General features: G+C 43.5%; 1 protein-coding gene across 2 annotated transcripts in view; it reads left to right on the forward strand.

The window, feature by feature from the left end:
• The window catches only part of PRLR (prolactin receptor), a 157,389-nt gene that overhangs the window by 20,303 nt on the left and 120,829 nt on the right, over positions 1-16,257 (forward strand). Inside the window, exon 1 of one of the 2 annotated variants that reach the window (XM_080804213.1) lies at positions 13,776-13,916. The exons of the other annotated variant lie outside the window; for it this stretch is intronic. The gene's annotated coding sequence lies outside the window, so the exon portion shown is untranslated. Of the gene's footprint in view, positions 1-13,775; positions 13,917-16,257 lie in introns of those variants that run through there. 2 annotated transcript variants of the gene reach the window in all.

A 16,257-nucleotide genomic window follows, 5' to 3' on the forward strand; every position in this document is an offset into this window, starting at 1 on the left:
ACCTGTCCACTTTCACGGTGTCTTTTTGTTACATACTGAGAATGAGAAATGGTTTTCTAAAATTGTCTTTGAGAGGATGTTTCAGTTTCCTTGTTATATACTTTACCTACTGTCTGTGCTATTTGTTTTTCATGTTTACTCATCCAGGAACGAAACTGAATCCACCTGGACCCAATATTTGTGAACACATGGCATGTGCAATGTGTTCTGGGACCTGCTCAGTATGTACCAGGCTATAAGTTTTCTGGTTCACAGCTGGAGGGCAGAATGACATGTCCTAGTTCAGTATCAGCATCTAACAGGAATGCCACTGGTATAGTTTTGTGTATTGAGATAAGATCTTCTCTTCCTGCACCACCTATTCTCCTACCCACAACACAGGAACCACAAAAATTCATTGTCTTCAAGATGCCTTTCTTCCAGGGTTCTTCCTGTCTCCCCCCACAGTCTTTACCTGTCAGATATATGTTCCAGGATCCAATGTGCCACTGCCTGTTCTTGTAATATCCCAATTCACTATTTCCCGAAGGTTGAGATTTTCTTTTTCTTTTTTTTTTTAAGATTTAATTTATTTATTTATTTGACAGAGATCATAAGTAGGCAGAGAAGCAGGCAAAGAGAGAGGACGAAGCAGGCTCCCTGCTGAGCAGAGAGCCCGATGCGAGACTCTATCCCAGGACTCTAATTAATCCTATTTTTGTTATTTTCTTAAAAGGATGATTAGGTGTATGTCTTGCAAGATGTGGCATTATTATCTCTGGGTGGCATCTGAATGCAAGACAATGAATGCTTACTGAGGTCCTATGATGTATCAGGAACTGTACTTAAAAAGTAGATATATAGAGTTACAGAAGACAAGATTTCTTGCACTGCGGAATTCAAGGTCTTCTTCCTACCTCTACCATTGTCATGTGCAGGACAGTGAGTCCAGCCTTTGGAATTTGGAAGTCAGCCACATTGTTTAAAAATCTTTTGACTACGGACACCTAGGTGACTCAGTCATTAAGCATCTGCCTTCAGCTCAAATCATGATCCCATAGTCCTGGACTAGAGTGCTGCATCAGGCTCCTTGCTCAGCGGGAAGCCTGCTTCTCTCTCTGACTGCTGTTTCCCCTCCTTGTACTCTCTCTCTATCTCTCTATCTCTCTTTCTCTGGCAAATAAATAAAAATAATCTATTTTTCCTCTTAGGAGTATATTCGTTATGTCTCTCAAGAAAGTTCTTGACTCTGGAATTATATTACATTGTTATCTGGGGGTAGTAAGACTAGTGAGGTGAGAGTCTTTCAAGAATAACACTAAATAATACAGGAACTAAGACTGAGGCTTCAGTGCACCTCTAAGGCATCCTGTAGGAACCCTCTGCTGCATACTGTGAAAATCACAAACCCTGCTCTCTTGGGAAATAGGCTTATCCTAGCCATAAGATTCAAAATATAGCTATTAATTATTTTATCATCATATGTATGTATGTGTTATACATAGGATTCTTTTCTAATAAAGAAGTGAGGCAACAAAGTTAAATTATAATCTTCTTTTGAGAGAAAAGTTTCACACAATTAGCCTTGGAAATATATTCCCTAAAGTACCATGAAAACATTGTCCCATAAAACAGTGCTTCTAAGAAACACATACATCCCTGCCCTTGATTTTTCTTATCACCACCAATAAAAATAAGAGCTAGATTGTTCTTTTCATGACCCTCAAAAAAAAAAAAGAAAGAAAGAAAGAAAAGAAAAACATCAGTCTTGACTTTCTCAATCTTGACTTGCAACCCCAAGGATACCAAACAAAGATAAAAGTTCAAGGAGAAAAAGATCAACTACCTGCTCAAAATATTTAGCACAGCAATTCTGAGCTTTTGATAAAGACTCAAAATTCCTATGTTTGTCCACTAGATGAAAAAAGGAGCTTTGTTATTAAGAAACCATATTCAAGAAGTAAGGTAGCCCCACTAACACTTTTCCTGCTCCGTTATAAATTATTGGTCTCTTTACACATATGTTTGACAAGTTCTTAGCAAAGCTATGTTAGACTAGCACAGAGCCCCATGAGATCTGTACTAATAGCCACTGAACCATCACTTAGTAGATTTCTGCTCCCTTTTATGCCATGAGTGGTAGACAATACTTCAGACCACAAATAGAATATGTTGAATCCGAAGTTTTGGCATGACAGGGTGCTGTCTGCCTCCTTGTGATGATTTCAGACCCAATAGAATGACCCTGGCCATGGTAGGAACTCAAGAAATCTTGGTTCATCATTTCTTTTCTTCCATCCAGTGGGTCTTGTTAGTTACACACTCAGCAGAATGTCCTGCTGAGCATGGCATCTCCTGCAGCTACTGTCCCCTCTGGCATAACCACATGTTAGATAGCTAAAGGATTTTTTTAACTATATTTTGCCAGGAGCCCAACATCCATAGCACTAAGCTCCATTCACTTTTCTACTGCCTGTAGAGAAGGACAGCTCAGTCTTTCTGAAAGGATTGTTCTCAAACAGGGGAGCATTTGAGGCAACACATCAAGATAACCTGGTAATTGGTGTTCCTTCCAAAGCCAGATGAAAGATGTGGGGTGGGCTCAAATCATCTTCCTTCTCACTGTGGAGCAAAATCTACCAAGGACACAGCTGACACCAAGACACCATCAGGGATTTGTAACATGTTTAAGAACGAGGCCAGAAGTTAGGGTCATTATACAACATCCCCTATTTCATTGCATTAAAGGAGGAATTTCCACTGACATTTTCAGAGACACATAAAATAATTGCCAGCTTTTACAGGAGCAGGGAAATGACCTAAGGCTATATCACTTTCGTATCAAGTCTTTTGTTAATATACCTTGCATTATTAGTTTGCTTTCAAACAGATGCCCTGACATATTTTTCTAAAGTGGCAACAGTCATATTATGATCATCCTTCTTAAAAGAATTACCTAAAAGATATGCATTTAATCTCTCAGTCATTTTCCAACTGCTATTTCTTGCCCATTTTGTGCTGGATATGATCTAAGGCACCAAGATGAAAAGGGGACCATTTTCCACCCTCAAAAAATGCGCAAGTCTGGTGGAGGAAAGAGCTGTGATAGAGTCATGGATGGGGTTGGGGGCAGTTACTGAACAAGCAGAAGAAGAGAGTAAGGAGGAGATTTTATAGAGAAAATAGCACACACAAACTTAACAGCATGTCACATGTTCCTGAGATCTGGAGCAGTTGCAAGTAGCCTAATGGGCAAAACACACGAGGAAGAAGTAGGAAAGGACAGCAAGTATAGCTGAGAAAACCAGGTTGGGTCAGACTGTAAAGAGCTGAATACTGTGCTCAGTACTTTCTTCTGTGATGCATGGGAGTCACCATTAGTAGAAGACTTGAAGTCAGATCTCTTGATTCATAGGCACGGTTTTCTCTGCAAGTTTACATTCGTCCCTCCAAAAGCAAATGACCGCCACACTGGATTTGACCAAAGATCACTGAGTGCAAATACATAAATTGTCTGGCAGAAGCAATCAGTGAGTTTTCTTATTATTATCTCCATCTAACAAATGAGGAAAGTAAAATATAAAGAGTTAAGTTAGGTGATCCCAGGCAACCTGGCTTCAGAGTCTCTAGCCTTAACTACAGCACATATCCCCCTTGGATCTAGAGACCTTCATGCATTTGTGTGTTCTACTGCAGTGAGCGTTGGTAAGGACAGGCTCTGTTCCAGAATAGATCTGATAACTGGCTAAGCTTGAAACCGAAAGGATGAATGGTCTGTAACACAGGTCTTGGGATCGAGGAATGAAAGATACCCCGGTCATGTCTCCAGGTATCTTTCTCTTTACCCTTTCCTGGCTTTTTGAAACCAGGCATCTGGGACTGGGCAGCCTTGTCCTGTTAAGAGCAGTGAAGTACTAGAAGGAGGCTACTCTGAGACGTTACTAACACTGCAACTGTCCTCACTACCCGAGACTTTGAAAGTTAAATCCTGAAAATCAGAGAGATGGATTTTGCCCCTGATTAGTACAGGTTGTTTGGTTTTGTTTAAATATTCATGAAGAGAATGGCCAAGAAATTGAAATGCAAGTTGGAGTTAGACCAGGATAGACAGGCCCTACAAGTTGTTTCCCTTTATGCAATGATATTAATAACATCCAAATAGGCCTTAAGGCTGTCTTCTTACTTTGTACTGACCGAAGGAGTAAGATATCATTTTCCTTGGAAGCTTGAATGTTAAGTATACTCCACAATATGATTCAGATATCGTGCTTTTAAAAGTCACCTCCTGTGTTTTGAATATCTATAGCCTTTGATACCTTATTTAGTCAGTATTTGCTGGAAGTTTAACATCGAAGATCCATTATGTGGAGGAGGCAGAATTCCTCCGAAACACAGAACCAGTACAGTGGGCACTGTTAGAGCAGGACATATCTAAGAGTGCAAAGAAAAGCTTTCAATTTACTAGTACAGAACTTCCTCGACTTACAGTGAAGTCACGTCCCAGTGCACCCATGGTCAGTTGAAAATATTGTTAAGTTGAAAATGCATTTAGGACATCTAACTTTTCGAACATTATAGCTTAGGCTATAATGTGCTCAGAGCACTTCCATGAGCCTCCCGTTGGTCCAAATCATCTAACACTATTTTATAATGAAGGGTTGACTCTTATGTAATCTATGTGATATTGTACTGAAAGGGAAAATAGCATGGTTGTCTGTAGACAGAAGGTTGTAAGTGCACCATTTGTTCACTCTCATAATGGCTCTTTGCCACTGCTCAATATCACCAGAAAGCCTCTTCCCACGTATCCTTCGCCCAGGAAAAGATCAAGAATCACAATCCAAAGTATGATTTCTACTAAATGCATATTGCTTTAATATCACCTTAAATTGGGAAAATGCTAAGTCAAACCATGGTTAAGTTGGAGACCGTTTGCCTGTGATACCCTGCAACTACTATGCGAAGTAGTGATCTCCATTGACCCAGATGTGTTTGAGCAGAGATTGAATAACTGTCAGAGGGTGATGCTAAGCTGGAATAAAAGCATGATGTCTGAGGCTGAGCTACAGTGGCCTACGAAGGTTCCTCCAGCTCTAAAGTATTATGAAATAATTTGCAATTACTGGCCTGCACAAAGACATTAGTATTCCATTTTATCATACTCACCCATTCCATATGGAAAGGATATTCAGTCCATGTTTTGAAAATCATTGTCATCTTCATGTTCATTCTTATATCTCTGGAATTTTAATATATGTTGAGCATATAGATATTATATACCTATGTTATATATTCATATATTATATACCTATATAGAGATATGTAGATCTATGTATCTGTGTGTATATGCATATGGCACATGCACATATACACATATACACGTATGTGTATGTGTATATGCATATGGCAAATACCTATAACAGCATTTCCTTAATCCTCTGACCATGTTTGCAGGGTAGAACATAAGAGGTATTTCTATGATTATAGTACAGATGAACAAACATGGGCCCAGGATCTTCCCACATTCTCCTGCTTCTGATGCTTGTTTGGTAATGGCCCTTTGAGTAGAGTCCTTTATTTTATGTGTGGCTATTTTGTTCAGTTTTAATTACAACAAAAACTACATAAGGGGAGGGGCCCTAAGAGATTTGGATAGCTTTCTATGGAGAGATCTTATCTTTTGTTTTGCTGTTAGACTGCGTCATTCCTGGTCTAAGATTTCCCCTCCTCACACGTAGTTAATATTTAAGAAGCACATGTTAAATTGAGTTGTCATGTTAGCACTTTTCCAGCCTCGGGTTAGAGCAAAAGGAGGCTATGCACAGCTTACATCTAATGAGACGGCTACTAGCCAAAGCATCCTGACAACAGGGCAAATCTCAGGTAATGTGATGCTCCCGGGATTAACGTAGAAGTAGCAAGATAAATGTGTATGGGTGGCTAAACAAGACTTCCCTCCATAAATCAGCACCTGCCTGAGTCACATGATAAATTTCTCAGAAGTATTTGTAAAACTGGCCCCAGCTTCTGTTGCCTTAGGGAGGTTGTAGAAAGCAGAGATAACTGCTAGACTGAAAGGAGAATTGGTTTGTTTTCCTGTTGTGATGTTGACAGGCAGGGGTGGTGGTTTGGCTAGACCCTGCCAGAGAGCCCAAAAAAGGATTCAGAGTCCTCTACTTGGAAATAAGGAATCAACCTTTTTCTTTCTCTCTCTCTCTCTTTTTTTTAAATTTATTTTATTTTAGAGAGAGAAAGGGAAAGGGAGAGGAAGAGAATCTTCAAGCAGACCCCCTGAGGTCAGTTCCACGACCCATGAGATCATAACCTGAACCAAAACCAAGAGTCAGATGCTCAATGACTGAGCCACGCAGGCGTCCCTGAACCTCTTTCTGCTTTGGTTTTGTATAAGAAATCTCACTCAAGGATCAACTGTGTATTTCTATAAGGTCATGGTTTTGCAAGACACTGGACTGTGTTTCCCCAAGCCAGTGGTTTCACTAAGAACTGAGTGTCGTCTTAGAACTGCTAATGTTTCTGAGGCATCTCGGTAGACACTAAATCAAATAAGCCCACTCCCTAAGGCTGGTCTGTGTTCCAAGCCAACACAGGTTATTCTCTCTTGCCATAAAGATTCCTTTGCAGTACTCATTAGTCATTCTCCAAGCTTTGAACTTAGGCAAGCATGGATCAGTGTCACATGCTTTTCTTTTTCTCTTACTGGGGTGCCCTCAAAAAGCTGACCAGTCCCAACTGGTGAAAATTCCACCTTTATTTTTCTTGTCCAGCTGAATTATTACTTCTTCCCTTTCATCTTATCCCTTTGCCCCAAAGCAGTGTTTGGTATGCTTATGCCCCTTTCATTATGGATTCTGAAGATGGCACCAGGAGGGTGAGCGATTGAACTTCGACCTCTGCTTAATGCAGTTTCCCTGAGTCATAGAAGATGGATCCGTGTTTTTCGCCGCTCTCATGAGATAGAAGATTCTTCGGCAACATACTTCATTGTGAAAACATGGGACAAGGGGGAGAGAAGGTTTCCAGTAGAGGGATTTCTGCCCACTCTTGCACATCACTTTGGCTTTGCAGAATACTTCCAGGGATTTATTTTCCATTCCACTCTCACAGACACTCCAGGAGGTATGTATTATCAGTCTCATTTTTCAGAGATGAAGAGAGTAAGGCAAAATGGTGAAGTGGTGTGCTCTTAGCCATGCGGCTGAGAAGCAGCCAGGCCAGGGCTTGGGCACAGGTCTTCCGACACATGCCATATCCAAGCCTCTTCTTTCTCCTTCATGGCTGCCTTCCCATTTTCATGGAAAGAACCCAAGCCTGGAAGGATAAATAGCAACAACAAGAGTAAAATTAAGGATCGACTTTTTAACATTTGCCGTGCACTAGATACCATATTAATAACTTCAGGTACCATATTGCTTCTACCCTTTCATAATTTTTGAGGGTCACTATCTTCATCCCCACTGAAAGAAAAAACTCAGTTTCATATAGCTGTTTCATATAGCAGAAGTGACTTGCTCAAAGGTACATGGGTTGATGGAGACAGAATCCATCCCCAGGTATTGAACCATGGAATTTTCTAGATCCATAAAGCAAAAACAAACAAAACAACAACAACAACAACAAACAAAAACAAAAACACCAAAAACAAAACAACAGGGCCTTGTGAACAGAATCTTGAGTAAGAAGGATAAAAGATCTGAAAAATCTGAGTCCCAGTTCTAACTGTGCCGCTATCCCTCTGTGTGATCTCTGACGAAGCTGTTGACTCTTTGGACTGTTTGTTTATTATAAAATGGGGCTAGTATGGCCTGATGTCTCAGAGAGGAGGATCCAATCAGGCCAGACAAGCCTAGAGTCTCTGGAAGCTGGAGAGCACTGTACAAAGAGAAGGTATCATTCTTAGTGTTGGAATTGTGACTGTACCCCCAGTGTCCTGATGTGTCAGAGCACTGCCGGAAAGTCTGGGCTCTTCCCTCAGTCCCGTGTTCCCTCCATAGCTGCAGATCAAGCTTGGTTAAGAAGAGCTTCATTCTCAGAGAGTGTGTCCGTAAAAATATCTCCATGTCCTTGTAGTATGAAAATTTATTGAGTGAGATTAGGCTACCCTCTACAAACAGTGTATTTTTTTTCAAAGATTTTATTAATTTATTTGACAGAGAGAGCGCGCAAGCAGGAGAAGTGGCAGAAGGAGACAAAGACCCCCCCCCCCAACGTGGGACTTGATCCCAGGCCCCCCGGGATCATGACCCAAGCTGAAAGCTGAGCCACCCAGGCTTCCCCAAAACAGTATATTTTTGAGCAGTCTCTTCCTCTTCTGGGCAAAGCCATTGTCAGTCAACAAATTACATTGTCAGTCACTGCCTGCAGAGTGTTTATATTCTGAGAATGACTTACAATCTTCTCTTACCCTGGAGCAAGTATGGCTTTCAGATGGAAGAACCTAGGGCACCATGTGGCCAAGGCCAAGAACTGAATTGCTCTTGTGTCCAGGGTTGTTGACCATCATGATAGTTGCCATTTACCTATTGCCTCCTATGCGATGGTGCATTAATATATTATTTCTCCCGACTGCCCTGTGAAGTATTTTTATCCCCAGTTTCCAACGGAAAAAAGTGAGGTTCTGGGAGAAATACTCCTAGAGCTAGTAAGTTTTATACTGGTCTTCCTGTCGTGTCATCCATCCCCTGTCACCTCAGCAACTACTCAAGTTCCCAGTTTCCTGCCCCTCCTCCCCGGCAGCCCCCCTTCCTGACAGTCATCAGAACCATTCAGGGTTTAAGGGACCATGCTTGCAGGAGAGAAACTGCATTTTCTGAAATTCACACCCACGCTTTGGATTGGGTCTGGAGTAGGACCACTGCCCTCTGTCTCTACATTTTTTTTGCAGGGAGGAGGGGGAGGACTTTATCAAAGCCTTTGTTTTTCTTCTATTCATTCAGTCCTGGGTTTCTATTTAGTTGGGATGACAGATAAAATATTTTTGGAAATTTTGCTGCCTTGGAGTACAAATTTGGAATTTATGACAATTGAGGAAGCTAAAAAATATAGCAGGAATTGAAGTATGCCAAATACTAGTTTTCAGTCTCCTTTACAGGTCTACAGTGCCTTATTTGGAAATATCAAAATAAATTATGTGGTTACTGTTGCTCATGTAATAACCAGATTTTATTTAAAGAGCTATAAAGGACAAAGTGTAAAAGGGGAGGATATATGTTGGACAACTTGGTTTTTTTTTTTTTTCAATTTTCAACTTTTGAAGGAAGGTTTTTAGACAACATGTTAGAAGTTTCCTAAATTTCACTCCCTTTAAGGTAAACGTACAGCTGGAAGAATGATGCCTTAAAAACCTTTCTGTCCTTACCGGATTCACAGGAAATTGCTGGAAATTTTTACTGCTAGTCATACGGAATCGCAAAGTAGATCACAGCTCTTCCTTTCAGAAAATAGCATTTTCAACCAGGTATGTTATCTGTCTCATAAACATAGCCATTTTCACCTCTGGGAGATCTTAAGCTGCTTATGTCCCCAAGTCCTGCAGCCTTGCTGGAGGTGGAAGGGAAAGGGGAGGGGGGAGTCAGGGGGTTTTCTGAAGTTTCCTGCTTCAGAGGAAAAGAAGCCCCATTCCCTCTGACCCTGGGGTTTCCTGCAAAGGGATTGCCTCTGCTTTCTCTGTGGCCAGTTCTGGAGAACCAGAAATCCAGCCTATTGGGGACAGCCAGCTGACCTCACAGGCAGAGAACACGTAATCAGCTCCTTTGAACTTTGCTGTTACTGTAATAGTGGTGGTTGTTTAGGGTCACAGAGTTCAAGGAGGGACAGATCAGCAGGCTGGGAAAGTGGCAGGCTCATTGGACTACGGGCTTACTTGTAGAGTGTCTGCAGCTCACTGAGGACAACGCCATCAGAGCTGCGGTAAACACAGTCTAAGTGACTGATTTTAGAACCTAAACCAGGTAGGTGTTTCATGCTTTTTAGTCGTAAAGAAGGGGTGGGGAAGAAGGAGAGAACAAAGACCCAAGTGGTGGAATTTAGGAATAAAAACAAAGCAAGAAACCAGAAAAATGTTTCTTTCAACAGCCAGCGTATTTTTTGTTTAGAGAACAGCTGTCCCCTCCTTAATCACAAATAACAAAGAATAAAATAAACCAGGGCACCTGGATGGTGCAGTGGTTTTAGCAGTCGACTCTTGATTTCACCTCAGGTGGTGGTCTCAGGGTCCTGGGATGGAGCCTCATGTCCAGTTCCACAGTCAGTGTGGAGCCTGCTTAAGATTCTGTTTCCCTCGGGAGACAAACCATAAAAGACTCAATCTCAAAAAACAGACTGAGGGTTGCTGGGGGGAGTGGGGACGGGAGAGGGTGGTGGGGATATGGACATTGGGGAGGGTATGTGCTATGATGAGTGCTGTGATATGTGTAAACCTGGCGAGTCACAGACCTGTACCCCAGGGGATAAAAATACATTATATGTTCATTAAAAAATTTTTAAATTAAAAAATAAATAAATAAAAGATTCTCTCTCCCTCCCCTCCACTCCTCTCCACCATGCTCTCTCTTTCTCTCTCTCACCCTCTCTCAATAAATCTTTAAAAGAAAAAAAAAAGAATAAAATAAATTAGGATTGAATGGCCAATTACTCAATAGGGACAGGGAAATTAGAGTCAGGAATTCCCGCCTTGTCTTTGAGAAAGGAGCAAGGCAAAGAGAAGATAAAAATGCCATTGTCTGTTCTGTAAAATAGAGAGACTTCTGTAAGCATCCTGCAGAAACATGCCTTCTGTCTGATGCCAGGTTATCAGCTTTGTAGCCTCCCTAGGGGCTCCATGGAGCCAGGCACGAATAATAAATTATTCTGTTTGGGTACTTTGGCAGGTGTAAGCAGGAAAAGGGAATCCTTCTCTGGGATAAGGTTTTCTCAACCCTCCTGCTCTCAGAGGGGCCCTGAGATGGATCCAGGAGGAGTATACAATTTGTCAGCATCATTGACAAATTCCTTAAGTGGATCCTGGCTACCCAGAAAACTGCTCCGTCACTGGGGGAGCTGAGGGTGAGGGCGAAGGATGTTGTAAGAGGAATTGAAGGGCTGGCTAGAGAAACGGTCCCATATGCCTCTCCACTGCAACGCCCAGAACAGCTGCACAACTGTCAGGGCAGGGCTTCTCCGCCTGCTTGTCTCATCCGCATGCTTTTGCATGCCCAAGGAGCATCCCCAGGGGCTGAGGCAGATCCAAGTTGGCAAACTCAAGTGGTAAGGAAGCCCTGAGCCTTGGATTCTGGTAGCTTTGTTCCAGTCCACAAATTGAGCAAGGATGTGTGCTCAGAGCAGCACTCACTGGTGGCAGAAGCTTACTGAAGGGGATGGGTCTCAGCCCCGCCTCAGAATTGTCTCTCAGAGATGTTGCCGGGTTAGTGCACTGGTCTATCTCCAGCCGCCATCCACGTTTACACCCTGTAGGTCCTTCTGTCCAGCCTCAGGACTGAATGGCTGGGATGAGAGGACCAGCAGTCATGGTGGTCGGGAGGGATAGTAGGAAGCTGAGCTGAGTCGGGAGGCAGGGATACAAACTCAACCTGGGCTCTAGCCCCGTCTTCAGTCCCAGATCTGAGCCAGGAGGGAGCCAGCCCACAGGGAAGCCCAGCGGTTGGGGAAACAGCCAGAGGGGGAGGACTGGGCCCTCTCACTAAGTGGTGTTCAAAGACAAAAGAGAAGAGTGAAGAATTGATTATAGCTTTAAACACTTCCATTGAGTCTGTGAATCCCTCCAGGTCCCAGAGCGAAGCACATGGGGAGAGCTGACCTCACCCTCTTCCTTTTCCATGTGGGACTTATTTCTCTTCATGACTAAAGTTCTTGGCAAAATGATTTACCTTGGATAAGAAAAAGTTGGGGTCAGAGAGGAAAGTGGTGCCCAAGGACCTCCACATCCTTGCCCCCGAGACACAGTCCCTTGGAAAGGGCTTGATTGGTCCTCACTTAGTCCATTTGCAAACACACTGGAGTCTCTTTGCCAGTGGCTTTAGGCTGCTGTTGAGGCTCCTGATCAGGAGCCCATGCCTTGCCCCCCTTCCTGTGCAGTGGTCCTCATGCCTTAGCCCAGAGAGTGAGGAAGATTATTTCAACAGAAGCAATTCTCTTGAGGAGACAAGCCTGCTAGGTGAGGTTTGTTCTGCTTTTGTTCATGGAGGTCCCAGCCTACACTCTACCCTTTATTCACTTTTCTTCTAACCCCCTGGCAGATAGTATTACCCTCTGCCAAGCAAGACTCCTTCACCTTCGTGCCAAGACCAGACCCCTGTCACATTTCAGAATGTGACTTCATAAGAAATTCCAACTAGGGAGTTTGTCAACCTCCTCAAAGGAATAAGAGGACTTCTCTTCTCCTAACTGCCATTGCAGTGGTTTCCTTTGGGGGCCGGAGCCATGGGCGGTCAGATCACATTGAACATCTCTATTCTGATAAGCAAAATTCAGTTGACTTCTTCTCTTTCCTATTTTTCCCTCAAAGATCCAGGGAATTGCTAAATGTGTCCCACAACCCCAGCATATCTTCTTCAGAAAACTTGGAGACATTCTTCCAAAGGGGTAACAGTTTGCTATGCCCTGGGCACTTTCTCATGCTGGAGGAGGCAGTAGAAAAGAAATCTATGGCTTTCATACCACCACTTCCACACCCAGCCTTCCTGGGTGCTGTAATCCTTAATGCAAACAGAGGACAAGGGGTAGGATGTTCCAGAAGAAAATGGTTGGCATAGTCAGTTTGAAAGAGATTATTCTGAAGCTGTGGCCCCAACTTTATACAGCCATTTCTTCACCTAGTGTTTATTGAGCACATACTGTACTCCAGGTTTCTAGCGCTATAAGGTGAATGACAGATGGTACTATTGCAAAACCTGGGGAGTTGAGTCTAGGGTGGGCCCTCATAGCCAGTGAGGATTCTTAACTCAGGGCAGATGTCCCTTGGGCCCAACTAGCTTCTGCTGTGGGGGACTGCTTACTTACTGGCTTCTTCTGGTGGGAAGAAGTGATAAGGTAGGAGGAGCAAGGGTCCAAGAAGGTGCTTCTCCTCAGGGAGTCAGGCTTTGGAGAATTCTTACAAGAGTTTCAGTGAGCCTTAAGTAACCCAAAATGTGCTTGCCCCTATAAGAGCTGCCCGTTCTTCATGTATCCAGTTTCTGAACAGGCAGACAGCACGTCAGAGAGAACCTTAAGAGAGGACTCTTCTCTCGCTCTTTTTGCTTTTTCTCTATTTAAGTTCCTCTCTTCGCTTCCTTTCCTTTTATCCTGCCCTACTCTTGGCACCTCCCATAAGCTTAGTGGCTCCTGCCTGCCTACAGGATTGAGTTCAGACTTCTCAGCTTGCCAGGCTCAGTATAGGACTGTTGAGTATGGTATCTGAAAGAACCATTCTCTTGGTCTTTTTCAGCACCTGTATTTCACAGGAGTTGATGGGCTGCTTTTTCTGGGAACTTGAGGATTAATATTTTCCCTTTAAAATCAACTTTACCTTTTGCTTAGAGCTTTTGAAAGACAAAGGTCTTCTCCCCACCCCTGAGCCAGCCAAACCCAGTAGACATAGGTGAGCAAGCCTTCCCCTGACCCCATGCTCTGACCCTTGGAACGAGCTGAAACAAAAGCCCTCGTGTTTTTCAGCCGCAGGTTTTCTTACCTGCCCTATCCCCATTACTGAGCAATGATTACAGACCTCTGTACTTTAATATGTAGATAAATTATTAACAGTGGGTTGTACCTTTTCCCAGGTTGTAAAAGGATGACTGGTTAGAGTCCCAACGTTCTCCTTATCCATGTAGGAAATGTAGGGGAGGATGACATCTCAGACCACTTGTCTCTAAGGCTCATAACAAAGATGTGGCAAGCTCCAGCCAGAAGTGTGAGTGGGGTGACAGGCAGCAGGAATGTCACAGGTGAGCCCTGGTGACTTTCACCTTTCTTTGTCAATTTTGATTCTTCCCCCCCCCCCACTTCTTTTTCTTGTGAGATTGAGAATGGGCAAGGGGACAGGAAGTATGACTAGGATCTCAGTGGTTGTACAAAGTCTTAGGGAAAAGTCTGTGTTTTGATATGAAATGGTCAAGGACACTCTGTGTTAAGATAAAGACCAACATGAAGGTCCACCGTGGAGCCCAGGTATTCCAAGAGGAAAGTGTGGCACACTTCGCTGGGCCTGGACACAAAGATCAAAAGTCCAGCATGATAATATACTAGCATGATCATATGACAGATCTGTTCATCCTAGGGGAGTGGGAAGGGGCAAACTGGGGTAGGGCAGGAGGAACTAAAAGATGCTGGAGTCAAGGATGCATTGCCTTGTTGTGGAGTTGGAAACATTTCCAGATCCAGCTGGAAAGTAGAGACAAGGAGAGGCCAGCCAGTGAGCTATCCAGAGCCACTGGAGCCCAAGCTTGCCAGGTTCAAATTGGAGTGATTGGGCTGAGGTGTTTTGTTTTGTTTCTTTTAACAAATGTCATTTTTTAGAGCAGTCTTAAGTTTACAGAAAAATTGCAAAGAAAATACAGAGGGTTCCAGTGTGTCCCAGTCTTCCCTACCTACAAATTCCTCTATTAACACCTTGCATTTGTGTGCTACATTTATTACAATGATGAACCGATATGTATGCATTAGTATTCACTCAAGTCTGTAGCTTACATTAGGCTTCACTCTTTGTGTTGTATAGTTCTCTGGGTTTTGACCGACGCCTAATGTCAGGTATCCACCATTGCAGCGTTACATGGAATGGTTTCACTGCCCTAAAATCCCAGCTCCCTCAATCCTTCTTTCTCCCAAACCGTCAGCAGACACTGAGCTTTTTACTGTCTATATTGTGTGCTTTCCATGATGTCATATAACCAGAATCATAGAATGGAGGCTTTTCGGATTGCCTTCTTTCCCTTAGCAAATATGCGTTTAAGCTTCTTCCGCATCTTTTTATGGCTTAATGGGTCATTTCTTTTCAGCTCTGAGTAATCTCCCATCGTATGGATGTGCCACAGCCTATTTATCCTTTCGAGCAGACTTTTCAGTGAGTTAAAGGGCAGAAGAAAAGGACGGCTGGGTGGCTCAGTCGGTTAAGTGTCTGCCTTCAGCTCAGGTCATGATCCCAGGTTCCTGGGATTAAGTCCCATGTCAGGCTCCCTGCTCAGCGGGGAGTCTGCTTCCCCCTCTCTCTCTCACTCTCTGCCCTCCCCACCCCCGCCCCTGGCATGTATGCTTTTGCTCTTTCATGGTGTGTGTGTGTGTGTGTGTGCATGCGCACATGCACATGCACACACAAGCCCTCTCTCAAATAAGTAATGTCTTTTTTTAAAAATGGCAAAAGCAATGAAAAGAGTGGATGAAGAGAAAGTAGCAAGGGCCTCAAGATGTGAAAGAAGAAAAAGGTTTGGAGAAGTGGAATAACAAACTCAAGTGCAGAGGCCTGAAGCAGCCTAAGGCAAGGTTCTTGAAACCTGTATTCAGGCCAGCGCCTCACTGACTCCTACCAGGCCTCCCCTGCTTTTATAGACAGGAAGTTTTATAGAAACTTCCTAAGGGAAGGAATCATGCCAGCCTCAACCTGAGAGCCCAACATGCGGCAGATAGCCAATAAATAATTGTTGAGCCATCTAAACCTCCAGAATCTTTTCTAAAGAGGAACCTTGCCGAATCACCAGAAGGCCTGACGCCCCTGAGGCTGGCCTGTCATCTCAGGTGGGTCTCAGCTGCCCACTTGGCTGAGCCCCCCTTTGCCACAGGGGAAGGCAAAGTATACCTGGGACGTTCACCTTCTGCACCGGGAATGCATCTCTCTTGCCACCATCTTCACCTGCCTTGTGAGTTGTTGTGTGGACACAAGCAAAACCAACTGTAGGGAGGCAGGAGAACCAAGGGAGATACAGACCAAACTAACATACCAGGTTAAAAAAATAAAAAATAAATAAAAAATAAAAGCATTCTTGCCATAGGATTGGAATCCAGCTTTCTGTGCACTCATCTTTCAACACAATCACATGCCAGTAGAATTAGCCCACACAGCTTCTGTAGAATAGAAGGAATAAGCAGGGTGATTCAGGTGGTAAGAAACAGCTATGAGAGCAAGACGATCCACGCCTTCTACTCGGAAAAGATGCTCCCATGTGGGAGCAAAGTCTCTGCCACACTAGTCATGGTCCATGGGTGGGAATGGTTGAAGCCTAGCCAGGGGAGTGCAGCTGAGTGGAAGGGTTTGCTCTCCAGGGGAGCTGGTAATTCAGGTCAAAAATTGCAGGA

This window comes from Martes martes (assembly GCF_963455335.1).
Source record: "Martes martes genome assembly, chromosome: 5".
In the NCBI taxonomy this organism is placed as follows: domain Eukaryota; kingdom Metazoa; phylum Chordata; class Mammalia; order Carnivora; family Mustelidae; genus Martes; species Martes martes.